This window comes from Tamandua tetradactyla, chromosome 5, assembly GCF_023851605.1.
Source record: "Tamandua tetradactyla isolate mTamTet1 chromosome 5, mTamTet1.pri, whole genome shotgun sequence".
NCBI lineage: Eukaryota > Metazoa > Chordata > Mammalia > Pilosa > Myrmecophagidae > Tamandua > Tamandua tetradactyla.
In genome coordinates this window covers 94,950,514-94,964,387 of record NC_135331.1, presented here as the reverse complement: position 1 = coordinate 94,964,387, position 13,874 = coordinate 94,950,514, and the positions used below count along the sequence as shown (strand labels likewise).

Below are 13,874 nucleotides of genomic sequence, written 5' to 3'. Positions count from 1 at the left end.
GTTCGCCACGTGTCTTTCCAGCTGAGAGAGAAACCCTGAACGTCATCAGCCCTTCTTGAGTGAAACAGCTAGCAAATAAGGACACCCTGTGAACGCCTGAAGTGCAGAAGCTGGGAAGGCTGTGCAGGCGCCGGCTCGCCCCGACACTTTCCCACCCTAGCCCCCTTGGCCTGCTCCCGGTCCTCACTCCACAAGGCGTCTGCCCTTTCTGCACTCCTGAAGTTTCAGCACACTGAACGGCCACTTTTTCACCAAGAAATTGAGCCAAACAAGCTCTGGTGGCCAGAGGACATCCTCCACTGCAGCTGCGGGTGACCACTGGCGTGAGCCCATGGGACATGCCCAGAGTGCCAACAGCAGATGTAACCCAAGTGGAGAAGCTGCATTGGGATAGACAGAGATCCAGGGAGCTGCAGAAGGGGACAGTCTAGTGGAGCTCAACCAGGGGACAGTATCTGGGGCATAAGTGGCCATGATGACTATTTGCTGAATGAGGAAGTCTTCTTTAAGCGGCACAATAACCCTGTGACTGTATTCTCATGCGCCCCATTTTAAAATGAGGAAACTGAAGCTCCCAGCCTGGAAGGGCGTTGCCCGAGACCACACATCCGAGAAGTGGGGAAGCCAGGATTCTCAGGCAGCGTGCCTACCCGCAGAGCCCAAGCTCCCAGCTGTCACCAAGGGCAGGACTGAGGGACGAAGGTCGTCCCAGAGGACAATCTAAAGGCGTGGCCTCAGCGCGGTGGCCTCCAGCCAGCCCTCGCTGCACGCTCACGGGTGCCGGGCACAGCACCGGGCTCCCGGCATGGATTCCCTCTTGCAGCTCTCACGCGGGAGGCACCATCCGTATTGCCATCTTACAGACACGGAAACCGACGTCCCTGACTTGCTCAAGGTCACCCCTCGCGCGTGGCAGGGCTGGGATTCCAGCTCCGGCAGCGGCCCCAGGCCTTCCCACACCCGCCTGGCCACCGGGTCCAGCAACCTCCGGCAGGCTCCCTGACCTGCGTGCTCACCTGCAAAGGGTCCGTCGGGGCTGACCCGAGGTCCCAGTGCCGTCGGCAGCTCCGCTGCTGCATCTGTCCACAAATATCGCTTTTAAAAAGACACAAACTTGGGTTCCAACCTGGCCCGCTGTCCGCTTGCCCCGGAACCTCCCTTTAGGTGGAGAGTGAAGAACGCGGGAAATGGTCACCGAGACAACCCCACTAATACACTGGACGCATCCGCAGATGAGTGGAAAGACGCTAACGCGAAAATGTCCCAGCGCCGGGAGCCAGCTCCACCCAGGTCCTCCTCTCTCTGCCCTCCGGGGTTATCTACAAACCCTGATTGGATGCTTCTTGCATTTTGTCCTCAGAAATTCTCTGGGCTTGTTTCTTGAAGATGATTGTGTAATGATAGAGCTTTTACAATGTGACCGTGCGATTGCGAAAGCCTGGTCTCTGATGCTCCTTTTATCTATGGTATGGACAGATGAGTGACAAAAATGGATAAGAAATAAATAATCGCGGGAACAAAAGCTAAGATAAATTGAGTAGAATGAAATACTAGCGGTCAATGAGAGGGAAGGGTAAAGGGTATAGCATGTATGAGTTTTGTCTTTTTTCTTTTTTATTTCTTTTGCTGGACAGATGCAAATGTTCAAAAAAATAACACGGTGATGAATACACAACTCCGTGAAGATACTGTGAGCCATTGATTGTAACCATGTCAAGAATGTTTGTATGTCAACAATGTTTGTATGTTTGTTTTGTGGTTGACAATAAAAATATTCTAAAAAAAAAAAAAGCACATTGGGTTTTCAGCTCCTTTCAAAAAATAAATAATAAATTTAAAAAGAAAGACTGAATCAGTACCAACCCTGCTCACACTCTTAAAAAAAACAGCAGCACATTAGAAGAATTATATACAATGACTAAGTGGGATTTATTCCAAGTATGCAAAGATGGGTTCAATATAAGAAAATCAATTAATATAGTATACCATATCAACAAATCAAAGCAGAAAAACCACATGATCATCTCGATTGATGCAAAAAAGGCATTTGACAAAATTCAACATCCTTTCTTGATGAAAACACTTCAAAGGACAGGAACAGAAGGGAACTTCCTCAACATGATAAAGGGAATATATGAAAACCCATAGCTAACATTATCCTCAACATTGTGCTGGAAGTTCTAGCCAGAGCAGTTAGACAAGAAAAAGAAAGAAAAGGCATCCAAATTGGAAAGAAGAAGTGAAATTCTTTACTTCTGCAGATGATATGATACTATATGTAAAAAATCCTGAAAAGCCCACAGCAAAGCTACTAGACCTTATAAATGAGCACAGCAAAATGGTACTACAAAAATCAAATATTGTTATTAAAAAAAGGTGGGGGGCATGGTGGCACAGTGGCAGAGTTCTTGCTTGCCATGCTGGAGACCTGGGTTCGATTCCTGGTGCCTGCCTATAAAAAAAAAAAATCAATAATGTTTCTATACACTAGTAACTAGCATTTTGGGGAGGAAAAAAAAAAGTTCCATTTACAACAGCAATGAAAAGAATAAAATATTTAGGAATAAATTTAAGGATACAAAAGACCCATATGCAGAAAACTATGAGAAATTGCTACAAGAAATCATGGAAGACCTAAATAAATGGAAGAACATACCATGTTTATGGATTGGAAGACCAAATATAGTTAAAATGTCAATTCTACCCAAACTGATTTATAGATTTAATGCAATACTAATTAAAATCCCAAAAACTTATTTTGCAGAAACAGAAAAACCAATAACCAAATTTATTTGTAAGGTTAGGGTGCCCCAAATAGCTATCTTGAATATCTTGAGAAAGAAAAATGAAGTGGAGGTCTCACACTACCTGACTTAAAGTATATTACAATGCTACAGTGGTCAAAACAGCATGGTACTGGCATAAGCATAGATATGTTGACCAATGGAATCTAATAGTGTTCAGATATAGACACTTTCATCTATAGACAACTATCTTTGACAAGGCGGTCAAGCCAATTCACCTAGAACAGAGCAGCCTCTTCAACAAGCTGTGCTTAGAGAACTGGATATTCACATGCAAAAGAATAAAAGAGGATCTGTATCTCACTCTTTATACAAAAATTAACTCCAAATGGATCAAAGACCTAAACATTAGAATTAAGACTGTAACACTGTTATATAAATGTAGGGAAATATCTTATAAAACTTGTAATAGGAGGTGGTTTCCTAGATCTTACACCCAAAGCCACGAGCATTGAAGAAAGAAATAGATATATGGGAACTCCTCAAAATTAAACACTTTTGTGCATCAAAGAACTTTGTCAGGAAAGTAAAAGGCAGCCTGCACAGTAGGAGACAATATTTAGAAGCCACATACCAGATAAAGATGTATCCAGAATATATAAAGACATTCTTCAACTCAACAACCAAAAGACAAAAATCCAATTTAAAAATGGGCAAAAGACATAAACAGACACTTCTCAGAAGAGGAAATACAAATGGTTAAGATGCATATGAAAAGATGCTCAACTTCACTGGATAGATATTAGGGAAATGAAATCAAAACCACAATGAGACCTTGTGTCTGATGCTCCTTTTATCTACCTTATCAACAGACAAGTAAAACATATGGAATAAAAATAAATAAATAATAGAGGGAACAAATGTTAAAATAAATTTAGTAGACTGAAATGCTAGTGATCAATGAAAGGGAGGGGTAAGGGGTATGGTATGTATGAATTTTTTTCTGTTTTCTTTTTATTTCTTTTTCTGAATTGATGCAAATGTTCTAAGAACTGATCATGATGATCAACATACAATTACTTATATATGTAGCATGGAGTGATTACATGTTAAGAACATTTGTGTTGTTATATTTTTTGAAAAATTAAAGATTTTTTTAAAAATATATGATGAAGGTACATGTTGACAGTGGTCAAAAAAAATTTTAAGTTGATCATGGGGTTCAAACTCTAGGATCTTTAATGTAACTACTCACTGAAGGGTGCTTTGAAAACTTAAAAAAAAAAGATCATGGGGTTGTATGCACAACTATGTGATGATACTGTGAACTAGTGATTGTATACTTCAGATAGTTTGTATGAAGTGTGAATATATCTCAATAAAACTGCATTTAAAAAAGCAAAAAAAACTTTAAAAACCACAATGAGATATCATCTGACACCCACTAGAATGGCCATTATCCAAAAAAAAAAAAAAAACCAGAAAACAACCAGTGCTGGAGAGGATGCAGGGAAAGTGGCATACTTACCCACTGTTGGTGGGAATGTAAAATGGTACAACTGCTCTGTAAGGCAATTTGGTGGTTCCTCAGGAAGCTAAGTAGAGAACTGCCATATGATCCAGCAATCCCATCACTAGGTATCTATTCAAAGGTCATGAGGGCAACGACACAAACGGACATTTGCACACAAATGTTTATAGCAGCATTATTTACAATTGCCAAGAGATGGAAACAGCCTAAATGTCCATCAATGGATGAGTGGGTAAACAAGCTGTGGTATATATATACGATGGAATATTACACAGCTGTGAGACAGAATAAAGTCATGAAGCATGTAACAACATGGATGGAACTTGAAGACATTATGCTGAGTAAAATTAGCCAGAAACAAAAGGAGAAATACTGTATGGTCTCATTAACATGAACTAACATTAATGTGTGAACTTAGAGAAATTGAAGTTAAAAACACAGGTTATCAGGAGATAGAAATAGGGTAGAGATTGAACAACTGATGCTGAAGGAATACAGACTATGCAACAGGACTGATTGTAAAAATGCAGAAATGGATAGCACAATACCACCTGATTGTAGCACCATAATTTAAGTACACTGAATGAAGCTGAATGTGAGTATGATAGAGGGAGAAAGGGCTGGGGGCACATATGAAACCAGAAGGAAAGACAGAGGATAAAGACTGGCACGGTATAATTTAGGAATGCCTAGAATATATAATGATGTTGATTAAATATACAAATTTAAAAATGTTTTTGCATGAGGGAGTACAAATGAATGTCATTTGCAGGGTGTTGAAAATAGTATATGGGAAAAAGTCCAATCAATGTAAGGTAGGGTCTATAGTCAACAGTAGCACTGTAATATGCTTCCATTTAATGTAACGAAGGCATTATGCCAAAACTAAATGTCAATAGGCAGGGTGATTGGGAAAGGGGTACAGATTTTTTGTGGAAGAAAAGGAAATGTCTTCAGATAGAGTATGGTGATAAAGGCATGTCTGTACAATTAGGCTGGACTGTATGTGTGAATAAAACTTTAAAAATGAAAAAAATAAAAAAGAATCAACAAAACCAACTTAGAGAAAATTAATGCCCCCCTAGCTAGGCTGACAAAGAAAAAAAAGAGAAAGGATGCAAATAAACAAAAATAGATATACTGATCAATGAAATCAAATTGAGAGCTCAGAAATAGTCTTAGGTCTATGGTCAACTGAATTTTGACAAGGCTCCTAAGTCCAATCAACTAGGACTGAGCAATCTCTTCAATAAATAGTGCTGGAAGAACTCGATATCCATATCCAAAAGACTGAAAGAAGACCCCTATATCTCACTCCTATACAAAATTTAACTCAAAATTTACTGAACATATATAAGAGGCAGTATCATAAAACTCCTAGAAGAAAATGTTGGGAAACATCTTCAAGATCTACTGATAGGCAGTAGTTTCCTGGACCTTACAACCAAAGTAGAAGCAACAAAAGAAAAAACAGATAATTGGAACTCCTCAAAATCGAATACTTCAGTGCTTCAAAAAACTTTGTCAAAAGGGTGAAACGACAGCTGACACAATAGCAGAGAATATTTGAAAATCACCTATCTGATAAAGATGTAATACCCATAACATACACAAAAATCCTACAACTGAACAACAAAAGAACCCAAGTGAAAAACGGGCAAAAGAAATCAACAGATCTTTTTACAATGAGGAAATACAAATGGCTAAAAAGCACATGAAAACATGCTCAGCTTCACTAACTATTATGGAAATGAAAATCAAAACCGCAATTAGAATTCACAACTAGTAAAATGGCCACTATTAGCAAAAAAGAAATTATAAGTGTTGGAGAGGATGTGGAGAAATTCCCACTGCTGGTGGGAATGTAAAATGGTACCACCACTCTGGAAGACAGTTTGGAGGATTTCTCAGAAAGTTAAGTATACAGGTACCCTATAATCCAGTAATTCCACTACTTGGTACATACCCAGAAGAAATGAAAGAGGGACACAAATAGACTTTGCACACCAACGTTCACAGCAGTATTACTCACAACTGCCAAAAGATGGAAACAATCCAAGTGTCCATCAACTGATAAATGGATAACCAACATGTGGTATATACATATGATAGAATATTATTCAGCAGTTAGAAGAAATGAAGTCCTGAAGCCTATGACAACACGGGTTCATATGAACCTTGAGGACATTATGTAAAGTGAAGTAAGTCAGACACAAAAGGACAAATATTGTATGATCTCATTAATATGAACTAATTATAATATGCAAACTCATAGACATAGAATCCAGATAATATGTTACCAGGAGACAGAATGAGAATAGTAGTTACTTAATATATACAGAATTTTTAACTACATTGAATTTAAATGAATGGAAATGGATAGAGCTGATGATAGTATTTTATTGTGAGTAAAATTAATAGTTCTGAACTGCATGTGAATGTGGTTGACAGGGTAAGTTAAGAGTCAGATATGTCTCCTAGGTTTAAACATGGGACTGTATAACGTAGTAAATCTTGTAGTAGGTGATGACTGTGATTAACAGTACAAATACAAAAACTTTCCTCCATGAATCAGAACAGCTGTATGAAACTATTATAAGGAGTTAATAATAGAGTGGTATAAGAGGAAAATTTACCTATGACAAACTATTAACTATAGTTAACAGTAACATCTTAATATTCTTTCATCAACAGTGACAAATGTACCACATTAATTCCAGGAGTCAATAATGGGGAAGAGAAGGGATATGGATGTTTTGGGTTTTCTCTTTTTTTTTTCTTGCATTAATGAAAATATGCTAAAATTGATTATGGTGATGAATATACAACTATGTGGTGACATATTGATCCACTGATTGATTACTTTAGATGGACTGTATGGTGTGCAGATATAGCTCCATAAAATTGCTTTAAAACAGAAAGAAAATACAACTAACAACTATTTTTTGAAAGTTCTGCACAACCTCCAGTGTAATAATTACTTCAAGCAATGAATGCTGAAACCATTGGGTGCAAGCAAAGTTACTGAAGATCAAGAGACCATACAGTTTGCAAAGTATCATCCTACAAATTACTTCCTAAATACAAAGAGAAAGTTACAATTTTTCAATCTGGCAGTCAACACCTTAAACAGGTGCATTGGTTTGAAGCTATTATATACACCAGAAAAGCCATGTTCTTTGATCCTCAAGCAATATTGCTGGATGGAGTCTCTGTTTCCATGGAGACGTGACCTACCCAATTTTGGGTGGTAACTCTTGATTAGACGGTTTCCATGGAAATGTGTCTCCACCCATTCAAGGTGGGTTGTTTACCGGAGCTGTTTCAGAGGGAACTATTTTGGGAAAAACTGAGAACCAACAGAGCCTACATAGCCAGAGTACCTTTGGAGATGCATAAAGAAAATACCCCCAGGGTAACCACTGAAGCAGCCTGGAGAGAAAGCAAACAGATGTCACCATGTGCCTTTCCAGCTAAGGGAGAAATTCCAAATGTCATTGGCCTTCTTGTGCTGAGGTATCTTTACCTGGACGCCTTAGTTTAGACATTTTGTTTTTCAGCCTTGCCTTAATTTGGATATTTTCATGGTCTTAAAACTGTAAACTTGCAACTTAATAAATTCCCCTTTTAAAACCCATTCCATTTCTGGTATATTATGTTTTAGCAGCTTTTAGCAAACTAAAACACCAGGTGATCAAACTTAACTATACAAGCCAGAGGACAATCTGCAAATCCTGATGCAATGTTCATATATGTTTTAAATTAAAATAAAGCATTTAAGGAATTTTTTAATGATTTCATGCTTCAACTCTTTCACTTTACCACTGATGCAATAAAAAATGCACACCCTCACCTACTAAGTATCTTTGCCCAAAAAACCTGAAAACTAATCATGAAAAAGCAATCATACAAATCTAGAATGTGGGACAATGGGCCAGTCTTCTTTCAAACCTCACTGACATGCAAAACAAAAAGAGGCAGGGAAACTATTCTGCACTAAAAGTGACTGAACATATGTAACCCATGATTATCTTTCGAATGCAGGGTTAGGAAAGGGGGGGGCTAAAGAAGACATTTTGGAGACAACTGGGAAATTTTCAATATTGACTGTAAAATAGTGATATTATGAAATCATTGCTAATTCTCCTAAGTGTAATCATATTGTGGTTATGTATGAGAATGCTCTTTTCTTAGAGATTCATGCAGAAATACTTAACAGGTAACGTGCTATGATCTCTGCATCTGTCTGAAAAAGCATCTTTACTGACAATCTTTAGATAAAGCATGTGTGTCAAATGTTAACAATCAGTAAGTCTAGAGGAAGGATTCACTGAACTATTTCTAAGGGTTGAAATTTTTCAAAATAAAAATTGGGTGATGGTGTCCACACTTGTACATGATTATTCATGGTCATACTAGCCAAAAATTAGAAACATTCCAAATTCCCATTAGCTGGTGAATGGATAAATAATATGTGGTATATCCATATAATGACTACTACTCAGCAATGAAGATAAACTACAGATACATTCTACAACAAAGATGAACCTCAAAAACTTTATGTTTGATGAAAGAAGCCAGTTACAAAACGGTACATATTATATGATTCCATTTACATGAAATATCCAGAAAAGGCAAATATACAGAAACTGAAAGCAGATCAGTGGTTGCCTGAGGCTGTAGGTAGCAGAAGGACTGACTACAAACAAGCCTGTGTAAATATGAGGAGATAATGAAAATGTTCTAAAACTGGATTGTGGTAATGGTTAAAAAGATCTATTAATTTTCTAAAAATCAATGAACTGTACACTTAAAAATGGATTTTATGATATATAAATTATGCCTCATTAAAGCTGTCAACAAAAAAGTTGAGGGGGGAGCATTCTATGATCTGAAAACAAACAAAAAATCAACAGATTAAAAAGCTGTCATTTTGGGGTGGCACAACAGTGGCTCAGAGGCAAAATTCTCACCTGTCATGCCAGAGACCTGGGTTTGATTCCCAGAGCCTGCCCATGTCAAAAAAATAATTTATCATTTGAAAAGGAAGAAATTCGGGTTATCTGCCAGAGCAGAATAGAGGCTGGAGTTGGACATCAGGATAAGCTATTTAATTAAAGGGAATTCGATTTCTACCCAAAAAAAGATAAAAATAAAACATTCGATATGAATTTTACTTTAGAAAGCAAAGAACTACAATCCTTCATCCAACTTACTTTTATATTCCCAAACAGAGCCCTCAAAGAATACATAAATTCTCAAAATCAAAAAAGACTCTGCCCTCATCAACACAAAGATAAACAATCAATTAAAAAATGTGCAAAGTAAAAATGGGCAAAGGATTTCAATAATACATTTTTCCAAAGAATATAAACAAATGGCCAACAAGCACATAAAAAGATGTTTCCTGTTAGCAGTCATTGGGGTAATGCATCTCAAAATTACGAGATACCACTGAGCACCTACGAGAATGAATACAGGATGTGAGGAAACTGGAACCCTCATACATTACTGGTAGGAAAGTAAAATGTTTCAGCCACTGCAGAAAGCAGTATGGTGGTTCCTCTATAAATAAAGAATTACCATATGAGCCAGAAGCAGTACCATTCACAATAACAAAAAGGCAGAAACAACCTAGATGACCATCAACAAATGAATGGATAAACAAAATCCAGTATATATTCATAAAAAGGATATTATTAGACTGTAATAAGAAACGAATTTGTGATATATGCTACAATATGGATGAACCTTGAAATCACATGCTAAGTAAAAGAAGAGCATGAAAGGCCATATATTTTATGTTCCTATTAATAGGAATTATCCAGAACAGGTAAATTCTGAGAGAGAAAACAGATTGTGATTGCCAAAGGTTGGGAAAAGGGCGGAAAGTAGAGTAACGGTTTAATTAGTATGGGGTTTCCTTTTGGGGTGATGAAAATGTTCTGGAACTGGACAGTACTAACAGTTGCATAACATTGTGAATATGGTAAATGCCCAAGAAGTGTACACTCTAAAATGATTAAAATCGTGAATTTTGCATTATGTGGCATGCTAGGCACCTTCTGTGCATTAGTTTAGTTAATTCCAAGAATAAGAAACCAATGCTCAGAGAAATTAGGTAATTTTCCCAAGGGTGCACAACAAATACCAAGTAAAGCTGAGATTCGAACCCTACCTTTTAAAATTAACTCCAATGTATCACCTATAAAAGGAAGAGAATAAACTAAATGATTTCTAAGGAATCTTCTAGTACTCCATTTCTAGGAATATGCCACAGACAAAAAAAGAAAATCATATCCTTCCCCAAACCATCCTTAAAGTAGACTTTCCGTAATGAATACAGAAAGTCAATGTATTAATTCCTAAAAGATCCTCAGTATGACACATGCTAGCATTTCTTTCCTTCCACCAGGATAAGTCCAAGACATTAATCATTGGGCTGGTTACTATTTCCAGGAACACAAAAGGAACAGGGTAATTGTTACCACTCATTTCAAGGTAAACTGGTGGGGAGAGTGGGGTAAGCATGACTGGCCATATATCAATATAGCACCCAGGGAAAGCCATTTTTTAAAAAATACAGTTTCCCAGGCCCAATCCCAGACCTAGTAAATCAGAATCTCTGTACTAATGCCCAGGTTCCCTCATTTATTTAAAAGCTCAGGTGGACAGTGAGTTTGGAAACTGCCATAGAGAAGTGAAGAAAAAACCTGAGTCGGGAAAACAGAACAGAAAAGCTGGGTTCAAGTCAGCAATGGTTTTAGAGTACAGGATTTAGGTTATGATGTCAGACTTTTACTGAATATTTAACATTTCAGAAAATATGATTCTACATAAAATATTCTTAAAACTTAGCAATTCTGTGACATTTAGTATATTACACTGTACCTATACTGTGCTTAAAAAATATTTTATTTCAGTGTGCAAGTATGTATACATATTATATGGTACATGCACATTGTTTGGATAACCTTACACAGCATTTAGCATGGTGCATGACAATCTAGCCTCAAATAGAGTTCAAATAAACAAACACAAGCATAAGTATATTCGTTAACTATTTACTGATACCAACAACATGTGCCAGGCACTGTGCTAACTGGTAAGAACAAAACACTCACAATACTTATTGTTAGCAGGGTTATCAATCATTATACAGTCAAGAGGATTATAAAGATAACGAAAGGATAGTACAGGCTTCTATGAAAGCATTCACCCCTTATCAAAATTTTTCCCTATTTTACTTTTAGATGTGAACATTTCACTACATCCTTTCCTGAGGCACCATAGGATTCTTGCTTTGTCGTAACAATCCCTTTAAATTCCAGTTTTCATTTTACATGGCAAGACTGTACATCCAGGCAGCCTCTACTACTATTTCAAAGCAACTGGATAATTCCACTATCCACATTGGGCTGAGACTTTCCAATATGCCTAATAATGATACTTTATGATGCAGACGTTTCAATGAATTGGTAGTAAGAAAACATTGATCTGCTTCAGTGGCACTGTAATTGGAATGGTGATTAAATGCATCATGTTAAATTTACCCTGGGCCTTTTCCAGTGTGGCAAATATAAAATGAGTTATCAGCATCAGCAGAACCTAAATCTCTCTTTCCCTCTACAATGATACTTCTCCTGCATGTCAAAGGTAATATGTTTGAGCTTCCCCATTAATAATTAGGTAGATAACACAACAGACTGTATACACCCATACAGGCTTCAACAGGATGTATGCTGCCCAACATATTTATTGTATTTAGAAACTTGGGACAACCTTATGCATGTCAGAAGAGTGCATTTGCACTACTATAGTTAATGGTCTGTCAGCATTTCCATTATAAAGCAATTTTCAAAGGTTTATTGCTCTGCTGAAGAATTTTCTCTGAGCTGAAATTTGGCATTCCAGAAAATGCAAAAACTGTAGCCTGTAGCCTGTAGTTGTTTATTCCCTTCAAGTAGGCCAAGTAGTTTTTGTTTTTAGTTTAATCTGGTCTGTTAATTTCAAAATTTCTTCATATAGCCCTTTAGGAATATCAAAAAAACAAAAATTTCACACCTCACAAGGAGGCTACTGTTTGATAACAGTAGCTAGCAACCTGTAAGGTACAGAACACAGATTCAAACATATTTATAGAAAACTTTTTTAAAGCAAGCATTGCTTGCTTTTTCTTTTAGGTGTGTGGCCCAGAAATAGAACCCGGGTTTCCCACATGAAAGACAAGCATTAGTAAGCACAGCTTTTGATGAACAAAGTACAGGTTTTAAAATACTTACCAGCTCTACCTAGTTATGACTAAATCATTCATGCTATTAGTATACTGCCACAAAATTAAAATAATTGGATGAATTCAAAATTCTCAGATGGTTAAAACTTTTTTTATCCTCCCCACCCAAGAATCACAGCTACTATTGCCCTAATGTAAACTTTACCTATTCTTGATTCTATCTTACCCCAATAGTGAGAAGGATTGAATACTATAAAGTAAAAGTTAGGTAGCAAGAAGGGTTATCCAATAAGTACAAGAAGCTCTGAAGATAATGTAGATAAAAAATGATGATCAACCCCTGAACGACAAAGTTCACAGAAAATCAACTGTGATAATCTAGACAATTGGTATATTAGTGATAAACCACAATTTAATTCAATCCCTAGAAACTATTCTATTTGTCTAAAAGCTATGGTTCTTATATATAAAATTCGAACTCATCAATCTATAGTGACACAAAGTAGATTAATGGTTGCCCAAGGATGAGGGTATGGAGAGGACAAGAGGAAAGAATACAAAGAGACACAAGGAAACTTCCAGGAACGAAGATGGTCATTATCTTGATTATGTAATGACATTTCAGGTATATACAGATGTCAAGACTTATCAAATTGTATACTTTAAACATGCAGTTTATTATATGTCAATTATTTCTTAATTAAACAAGAAAAAGATAAAAAAAAATTGCTTACTACAGTGCAGAAACGAAAGTGTAAGAGTGGGCAGAGTGGTGGCCTGTTTGTAGCAGATTCAATGAGGACCAATAAACTACTAACAAGGAGAAATGAAGAGATGCAAATACCATAATAACCGGTGGTCATTTAGGGTCAATGCTAATAGCTCTAGTCTACATCACTGTTTAGACAAACAAGTACCACTGCATTAATAAATGATGTTTTAGGTGTATGACCCTAAGTGAAAGTCAATATTAAATTATATTCCATTATTCTGTTTAGAAGTCAGAGAAATATGCATTACAATTGGAAAGAGTTGAAATAAAACATAGATTCTGCTTTAAAATCAGAAAAACCAGCTGCTAAACACCTCAATCCTTCTAGATAAATGAGGTGTGTTTTCATAAAATTGAATATTAACCCTCAGGATATTTGCATTTTCCTAATACCTTAACACAAGCAACTGAGTCTCTGTCATTCTTTAAGGCACAAGACCCAAGTCAGAACAGTCTCTTCAGACATTTTCAGCATTTATAAAATCACTACCTCTAGAGGTAGGAAGCTGCCTAGTCCACACCAATGATAAAACCAGACCTATAAAAACTACGTCACACAACTATTCTTTGGTTCTGCAAAAAATTACAAAACAT

At 36.9% G+C, this 13,874-nt stretch overlaps 1 protein-coding gene across 8 annotated transcripts in view; it reads right to left on the bottom strand.

Annotated features, from left to right (window-relative positions):
* ZFAND3 (zinc finger AN1-type containing 3) overlaps positions 1 to 13,874 on the bottom strand; it is a 545,448-nt gene that overhangs the window by 387,702 nt on the left and 143,872 nt on the right. The window lies entirely within an intron of this gene.